The following is a 10013-nucleotide window of genomic DNA, read 5'->3' on the forward strand; positions in this document are numbered from 1 at the left end:
AAAACTTTAATCTCTGAATCCTGATTTTTTCAGTGTTCTGCGAAAAAAAAAAGTAAGTAGATTTATTTATGTAGCCCCTTTTAAGATAGAAATAAATAAATAAAATGAACAAAACCTTAAGCTCAGAATTTTGAGTCTTTTTCTTTTATCCGTCTTTAATTTCAACATATTGACTTTTTTCTATTTTTATTTAAATATTTAGATTTTGTGACATATTTGAACTCTTTCATATGTATTTATGGCTTAAAAACATATATTATTTAAAAAACTTTTTAAAAAACCTTTCCTTATAATATGACTACTACACTTGTACTAGCTGACCACACTAAGGTGGGTATCTGTTCACTATTTTCCTTCTAAAATCTGAAAAGGGCTAAAACACCGAATAACATAAAAGTTCACAAAATGCTCAATGTCCAACATCTGCAGCCTGTAGAAGACTTTTATACTTTTATACCAGTTTGAAAGAAGAAAGGAAATTAGAAATGAACTTAAAATATTTTAATTAGTTATTACACTTTTAAAGGGTGACTTATTACATTTGAGAAGTAACCCAATCCTCTATAGCGTAATCTGTTCTGTGGGAAAGTGGGTCAAGACAACTCTGCTATGATGGAGCCTGCACGAGCCCCATGGTTACACTCTTTCATGTAAAACCATACATGAGTCATGATAAATCGTTTGTCATGACAATCTTGTACAGCCAAATCCTGAACCATAAATGATTATGACCAGTGTCATGTCTTATCAGTATTGGCATTACACAGGCTTTACGGCGCGACAGCTCAGGTTTAATATTATCATAGGTCATTTACTGTGTTGTTTGCATTGCTTTGAAGGATTTACGTCCGGCCTACTCACTGTCCAGTTTTCAGTCAAAGGGGCTTATGTCTGCCCCAGAAGAGGAAAGATTGGGGATGGAAACAGTTGAGTCGAGGGTAACACTTTTGCTCAGTCGGGGCGGAGTGGGGGGAGCCAGACATTTAAAAGAGCTTACTGCTGTAGCTTTCACTCTGGCTTTGATTGTCTTTGCTTTGATCTGGTTTTGGGGCGGCCATGTTGTGCAGTGTTATCCTCCCATAATCTCTGCCATCGCTGAAACACTGCAGTGGAAAAAAACACTGACAGGGTTTCTGTGTCTCTGCACTGGGCAATATTTTCACCCCGCACAGTAAGCATGAAACACCTTATCTATTAATAAAAGCTCAGGGAAGAAACAGTTCTGAGGAAACCCTGGATACATCTTGGAAAAAAATATATAGTTTATTCATCTGAAGAAGAAAATATTGCAGTTATTTGAAATGAAACAAGCAGGATTCTGGCAAGGTGACCCAGAACACTTTCTTACTTTGCACTTGGACTTCCACGTGCATGCCCTGTTTTGTTAATGAATAAACCTTCCACTTAATCAAATGCAACATTGCTTTCCCTTCAGCAACTAAAACAGTGCACAACAGAGGAGCTCTTATGTGCTGCTTTCTAAGGGGGAAATTTTAGAGCGCTAGCGCTAAAGCAGAACTTCAAAGGGATATTGTGCATCTATCCCAAATTAGCTGCCTTTGCAACTGTCTGAGCACTTTGAGACCATCCTCTGTTGGTAAGAATACATTATCTTGCGGTTGGGAAATTACAGGCATTTGTGTAGTAGTGCACCATGAAGGCTGCTAAAGGACAAAAAACTTGAATATTTCCCACATAAAGACACAAAGGAGACTTAGCACAGTGAACAGAGAACCAATAGAGAAAAGCCCTTATGGTTTTCAGATCAACATTCCCAGACAGACGTGTTGTAAATATATGATACCTCTTCATGCCCAGTGCTCACCCTGCTTGGAGCTAACACAGGACTAGGGTGCCAAGCAGCAAATTCAAGCATCAATACTTGATGGCTGTAAAACTAAAACGGGAAGTGAATATACAAAATGTGTCCTGCATTCTTGCAGCTCATGTCTGACATTTTATCACTGTAATAAAAATGTTAAATAAAGGCTGATAAAAAAAAAGGACCACATGTTAGCTCACAAGCGGTCTTTGCAACAGGTTATTTAAGCCTCTTGTTTGGGGTCCAAAGTACATATTCAGCAAAAATATATTCAGTGGGAGAGCTGTCACGTTTGTTGACACACTCTTGGAAGACCTTCGGCAGTTTGCACTTGATTTGTATCACCTGCATGTCATTAAACCATGAGCATTTGCTAGCAATGTGAGCTACAGTAGAGACAGGACCTACATCATACTGAAATATCTGATCGGACTGCAGCTGAGCACAATACGACACAGTCTTTGGCGCTGTTTTTTTTTTTTTAAATCTTAATTACATAAACAAATGCATGATTAAAAGTTGTACCGAAGCTCTGCGCCAGCTGTTTGAGGCAAGCTGACACAGCTGTATACATGTGTCTTTGCACACTAAATCAAATGTCCCATTGTGCTCATCTGGAGTAAATTAGGGGGTTAGAGGGAGGGGCACCTCGAGGCTTTGATATACAGAGGAGGAAATGGGTAATGTCCTGGAACCACATGCAACATCCTAATAGGAGCTGGTGACTGATAAGAGGGAGATAACCAGAACATCCGTGTCTGTCTGCTACCTGTGACCTTTTTCTTTCTCCCTTTAACCAGCTCACAATGTTAGAATAATGCAGATTTGAACATATTTAAGCATACACGTTGATCAGTTTGCCCTCGTTTCATGTGAGGCTTAATAGTAGCAATATTCATACAATCACTCCCAAGCTCACCACTCACGCCCCCTGCCTAAAGAAGAATAGGCGATTTTTAAGCAAAATGGGTCCAATAACTTCACTCCCTAGGTTTTAGCGGCCACAAAATGATTGCAGTGAATGTGGTATTCCAATGTTGTTGGTTTGAATCCCAGCAAGTGGAAGGAAATTTAGGGATTCAGTGACAACCAGGAGCTGGAGAGCTGCAAATATCACACACCCTACTCCCTATAAATTCAGCTGATGTGCTGTGGATGAAGGCACTCAAGCCTCAACCACTGGAGTAGAGCTGGTCGGTTGCCAACAGAGGAAATCTGTGGTTGTACTAGGCAGCTCCTGTGTGAATGTGTAGCAGGGCGTGTCTGAAATACAGCCACTCTACCCAATATTTCAATTGCTTGGACAAATAAGCACCTAGAATAGAATTATCATTGTTTTACAATGTCATCAAATGAGTCGAGAGTCGCGGTTACAGTATAATTACAATAATCATTGTGGCTATTGTTGTGATTAAGATAAAAGAAGGCTGAAAGAATGCAGCATACTCTCCAGTCACAGGTCTGAGGCGATCAAATCTGAAAACATGGAAGATATGGCTTTTCATTCATTCATTTAAGGGCATAAATCATTCCCTTTGAAGCGCAGCCGAGACTGTTTGCAAGAAACATAAGAAAGCCAATATGGAGAGCAGCTGGTCAATCGAGATGAATATGACCTGCTGTTTGCTGAGAAGAAAAGAGAAAGAAAGGGAAAAAACGAGGAGGTAAAAGAGTGAAAACAGATGAATGTTCCATTCAATAACCAAAATATCTCTTTACGTGCTTGCACGCAATTTCTGTGAAAAACACGATGAGGCACCACATTTTCAGAGAGAAAAACTCTTGGATAGCTATCAATCCACAAAAAACACTTCTTTTTTTAACCTTCAGACACGCCACAGCTCTGTAAGGACACACTGTCACATGTTTGTTGCAGAAAGTGCAACTTACTTTGGCCACAAGAGAAAGCCTTGTTTGTAAGTCTTAAATTCACACAGCAGACAAGCACCAAACTTTACATCAGCCAAATGCAATATAAGCAGACTCACTGAACCGAGTTTGCAAAGCTGACCGCAATGAACTAAAATCAAAAAATTAAATCAACTCCCTCTGACTGCGGTCAAGGCAAAACATGAGTGCACAGAGAATTGGTTCGGGTGTTTATCACAGGTTATGCGGCAGAGGTCTGCTGCCCTCTTGTGTAGTGAAAGATAACTACAGCTCAAAGTTTGGCCTGATGCAATACCGAGAGAGAGAGAGGGAGCACAGTAAAAGCTGTATTTAATGTCACACAGTAAAAGCTACTGTTGGCTGCTCCCCTCATTCACAAGGGGTCACCCCAGCAGGTAGCTCCCATTATTTTGCTGTTCCTGCAACAAACCCCAAGGGATTTGTGTCCCCTCCCAGGATCAAAGCAAGGATCTTTCACTCAATGGGCAAACGTGCAATACACCGCCCTAGGAGCCACTCACACAGTATTATCAGTATTCTTATGTCAGTCATTCTGTTGTCTTTAGCGACTTTGAACACATTTGCGAGATAAAGCACATAAATCTGGTTTTCATCTTGCAAAAATAATGCACACGTTCACATTTCCAGGTGTCCAAGATATATTTAAAATCAAACAATTCAGGCAGCAAGGTCTTGGATTTGAATCCACCAGCCAGCTGGCTGTGTGTGTGTTTTTGTGTGGAATTTTACACTCTCCCTGTGTTTGCCTGGGTTTCACCCAGGTACTTATGCTTCCTCCCACAGTCCAAGCTCAGTAAACCCATTAGAAGAACTGGTGATTCTAAATTGGTGATAGATGTGAATGTTGGTGTGAATGGTTATAGGTCTACCTTTGCAGTAGACTGGCAACATGTCCAAAATTTACCGCACTTTTTTGCCCTACAGCAGCTGGTCTCCAAACTCCTTGTGACCCTGAATCGGATAAGCGTAAGAAAATAGATGGATGAAATTTGCATTTGAAATGCCAAAGACGGCACAAATATTTCAGTGTAAATGTAAACAGGATAAATTCCACACAGGGATAAGAGTTCAAACTAATCTTTTAGTTGTCAGTAATAAAATAAGTAGTGTTGTTAATAGCAAAAATCACCTGTCTTAATCACTTAGCTAGCAATAATTGATTTCATTAAAATGCCAGAATAAAATTGGTTTGTAGGTTTTTCAGCATTTTAACATATGCTATAAGTTGCATAACAGCCCCCTGAAATGCAATCCAAAGGTGAATACATGTAAACCTAACTGTGGATCAGTGCAGCGACAACAAATGGTGGGGATATCTGGTTACAGTATGCAGGAAGGCTGCAGTCGAACAGGAAAAGCCAATCATCAGACACCTTATCAAAATATGACAGCTGGCTGAGTCTGTCAGTGAAGGGGGGAACCTCCCACCCCACATGCTGGCGATAATAAGACCCTTGATATCTGCACTAAGCCAAGCAGTGAGTTCTGCTATCTCAACCACCTCTGCTATTGGTCTTAAAAACAACAGGGCGGGCAGGGTTTTGGGATGTGATCATTAGAACAGTAAGCAACACTGCAGAAGTGGAAAAAAGTAATATTGCACATACAGTATCACAGCGTATAAAAGGTGACTTGTAAAGCTTTAAATTGTTAGGTGAGGCTGTGTGCAAGCAGGAATAGGACCCAAGGTGCAGACTCCGGAGACAGATGTGAACTCAAAAAGGCTTTAATTTAAGACTCAAAATATAACATGACTGAAAAAACTCAAAACAAACTTAAACTAGAAAAATGACAAAACACACAGCAAAGTAAACGGTAGATCGCGACACAGACACTAAGAAACACAGGGCTAAAATACACAGAGGGAGCAATCTGGACTTTCAAAGTAAAACAGGAAACATAACAGACTCACGGGCAGGCACTATAACAAAGGGAACAGAGACACTGACTGGATGTGGGGATACAGCAGAAAGGGGAGACAGCAACATGGAACACAGACAGAAAACCAGAACACTAAAACTAACCAAACCCCACCCAGAGAACCTAAACTAAGAATAATCCTAAAACCCATAAAGCAAAGCTAGAATATAATGAAATAACAAAATCAAAGAACCAAAAACACAAAAACACTGGGTCAACGACCCAGGGACCCTAACATAAATACGTCACATCTCTGCTGCCAGAGACGCGCAGGTGGAATGCAGAAGTCTCTAAAAGCTGCTGTTTTTCTTTTGCAAAGGAAAATTTCTTACTCTTTGGGCTTTTGATGAATTTTGGGCCTAACACTGGTGAACTGGTAATTCTCTGTGATCTCTGTGTGTCATCGTCTTGACTTTACGCACAGTTATATGGCTCAGTTTACTGCTGTGCCCTTTTGGCTCCTCCTGTTTGCCTTCTGTTCTTGACAGAAGTCCTCCATTTATGAATTTTGATCAGGATTAGTAAATGTGATGGAGGACTGATTTGCTTTGCATATGATTTGAATAATAGTGTGCAGACAAGCAATCCTTGAACTTTCCTCGGAGCTTACTTTGCTTTTCTTTGACATTTTTTGCAGAAGGTTTTAATCAACCACCTCCGAGGTTATTCTTCAGGGTTGCATAAAGTAATTTATATTTAAGTTCAAAAATTCTTTAAAGCTACTGCATGTGCTGTAAAGAGCAGTCATTTTGGATCTGTAGTCTGGTGTCTGTTACAGTAAACAGCTCTTTTGGCGCCATTGGGTAACGGAAAGTCTGCTAAATTCAAGACTGAAGGACACCTAAATGTCACTAACCCCTTTTGTAAGCTTTTGGTGGCCACACCCAAAGCTCTATCCTGATTGGAGGCTTCCAGGTGATTTCTGTCCAACAATCATATTGATGGCTACCTGGGGGCCTTCAGGGGATTTCGTGTGAGAAGATGATCTCGCCAAGTGAGATGCTGTTAGGAGAGTGAAGAAAATGCATAGAAGAGAAGACCCTTCAGGCAGTTGTTGGAAAAGCCATCCATCCCCTGAGGAATGCTGGTCTCTGCCAGAGAAAACAACATAGAGCAATCTTTGTGTGTGAAACAAAGGGCTGGGCTTTCCCATAACAATGCCAAATCATCTGTATCCCCTCTTCCCTAGAGATCCACCTCTAGTGTGACAATAAACACAAACTTGCCCCCAAGAAAGTGAGAAAAGGCTAACATTTCCACTGAATCCAATGATACAAAACAAACAAACATGGACAGGTGGGTTGGGTCAAAAGACCTCTTGCCCTTCGCAGAGTTGCCTGATACCTTGATGAGGATGGATTTTCTCTTCCTTCTGCTTCCTGAGGTAAAGGGGTGCAAATGAGTCAGTCTTCCAAGTAAGGGATATTTGCACTCCTCAGGAACAATCTCCTTAGTGCTCATGCATCTTGTAAAGACGTAGTTTGCCTATGACAGACTAAAATGAAGGACAGCAAGGCGATATGCTTGTCCTTGAAGGACAATGTAAACATATTCCTTGTGTTTTGGAAGAATGGAAGTATAAAATATTTTTTTAATCTACGGAGGCAAACCACTAGCCTGAAATAAACACCTAAAAACATTTTGATCTTTTCTTCTTCCTGTGTCAGAATATATGTCGAATAAAATGCTTTTTCAGCTTCTGCCCTCAAAATAACTGACCAGCCAATGTTTGATAGCAATCATCAGACACCCATGATGTCATATGACAGCAAGGCTGGATACCAAATGCTCTGCTTCGCTGGTCATCACTCCAAAGGCATGGATTACTTCCTCACTTCCTCTAATAATCTTCCTGCATGCTGTAGTTGTGACATTCTTGGCAGCGCTGCCATAATTATTTAAAGAAAGCTATCGCTTACCAAAGATTAAAGCACGAGACAACAGGCTTGTTCCTAAGATGCAAGACACTGATCCAGGTCGCGTGTATGAAAACCAGGAAATCTGAACTGTGAACAAGCCACAGGAAATGATCCAAACTCCAAGCAGACCGACTTTCAAAGATGCACACAGATACGCATCTAAATAGGAACATCACCATACAGTTAGTCTGTCAGACTGAATACCCAGTGTGGATTTGAAGCTGATGTAGGCCTGAGGTAAACTGCAAAGCTTGGATCAGATTCTCCAACCATTCTGCTAGTTCACAGCACAGATAAATAAGCAAAGCCAGACGTTATTATCTAGCCTTTTTCTCTTCTTCTTCTTCCAGCTGCTCTATTTGGGTTCACCACAGATGTACTCATTTCTGATTTTGTCCATTCTAGTCAATGAAGATCTCCAGCTCAGCCTCTTGTCTTTTTGTCAGTACCACTGTCTACAAACCATTCATCATCGCTGGTCTCTCTACTATCTTCCCTTTCACTTCTGCTGCTATCTTTCTGTCACAAATCACCCCAGACACTCATCTCCACCCACTCCACCCAGCATTCACACTCTTTTTCTCCTCTCTTGTGAACTATCTGTTGCTATGTATGGTTGACCACCTGATGTATTCCAACCCCCACCTTGAACCTATTTTTCACCCCAACCACAGCAACATCACACACATAAAGACTTTTATCTAAAATTCACCCACTCACAGTCCAGTGGGTACATCAAGGACAACTCGGGATTCTGTATCTTGTTCACAGTTACTAATCCGCAGACCTTCTGATTGGTAGATGACCTGCCTACCACCTGAGCCACAGCTGCCCTAAACCGACCACACCACACATCTCACTTCTGTTACGCTGTCCTCACCTCCTACATCACCCTCACATACTTCTCTGCCGCTCCAGACTTCTTCCTGTAGTACCACAATTCCACCCTTGGCATTTTTCCTATATTAGAAAGTCCATATGAGACTCACGTTACCACAGGAAGATTCAGTAGTTACCAGAAGTTACCAATACTAAAAATTAAAACGGAATAAAACAAAAAAGAAATGCAGGAATTTTTTTCATTTGTCACCCTAAAGCCAAGCTGCACTGTGCCTCGCAAAAGCACAATGCACTTGCCTCCCTTCAGATCTGCAGGCAAAGAACAAAACCCTGACACAGATGTTACAGAGGGAAAAGAAGCAAGAAGATCAAGGAGGTCTTATACCATCTATCACATGGTATTACCTGCGAGGCACATGTAGCTGAATGGAGCAAAGCGAGCCACATCTTGTCAGAAAAGAATGAGGCAGCTGCAGTGGTTGTAACTACAGGTATGCTTATTAAATTTGTACTTACAAAATAACTTATTATTGATTATTTACTGTTTGCAGTTCAGAAAAAGCTGTGATGATAGATTGGCAGACAAATAATTTCAATATTTTTATTAGAAACATTAATACTATGTTTTTAGTCTTGTATTTTTGTTTTGTGTTATGTTTTACTCTATTTCTTGCGGTATTTATGGTATTATTATTTTATTTATAAAATAAATACCCTGTCCTAATATGGGAATTTTGAGGAAGGTTTAAACTAGATTTTATAATACAAAAATTTATGAAGACAGCTTGGGGTGTCTAAATTAAGGTTTTTAAATCGCTTTAAAACTCCTTTATGTACCAAATCTTAGTTTGATAGAAAAACATACTTTACTCTAAGAAAGTTTTTAAACCTGAAATCTAGTCTGAAATGTTTTACAGATAGATAGAAATATAAAATTTAAAGTAGATTACAAACAGTCCTCTATGTACTTGACTAGTAAATAAATACAACCAAATCTGTAAAAATGTAAACGAAACGTTCTGCATATTTTATTTTATTTTATCTGTTTTCAGAGTATTTTATATCATTTATTTATTTATTTTTAATTTTTGTTATTTTATGTATGACAAATGCCAGAGACAAGATTTATAAAAATCACAAACAGAACTTTTTAAAAGCAGTTGACTTTCAGTCTATAGACAAAGGCCGTAGACTGAACAAATACCAAAATTCAGGATATTTCATATATATATTTTTTTTTGTTTTGTTTTCCAAGTTCACAAAATCGTTTCACTGACTTTTTTTTGTTTAACTTACTTTACTTACTTTTTTGAAATTTACTTTGCACTTTTTTTTTTACATTTGTAGTTTTTATTATTTTTTCAGTTAAATAAAAACAAATCTAGTTTTAGTTTTTTGTCTACTTTCAGTTAACTATAAAAACCTTGGTTATTTTTGATAGAAAAACAACATGGTTTTAACATAATTTTCCCTTTCCTTTTCAGTTAAATCTAATAATGATAATATATGAGTTATTACTACTATATTTGTGATACTATATCTGTCTATCGCGTACTTGTCATGTATAAATCACACAGGCATACAAATAAACATTTGAAGCT

This window comes from Astatotilapia calliptera, chromosome 18 (assembly GCF_964374335.1).
Source record: "Astatotilapia calliptera chromosome 18, fAstCal68.1, whole genome shotgun sequence".
Taxonomy (NCBI): domain Eukaryota; kingdom Metazoa; phylum Chordata; class Actinopteri; order Cichliformes; family Cichlidae; genus Astatotilapia; species Astatotilapia calliptera.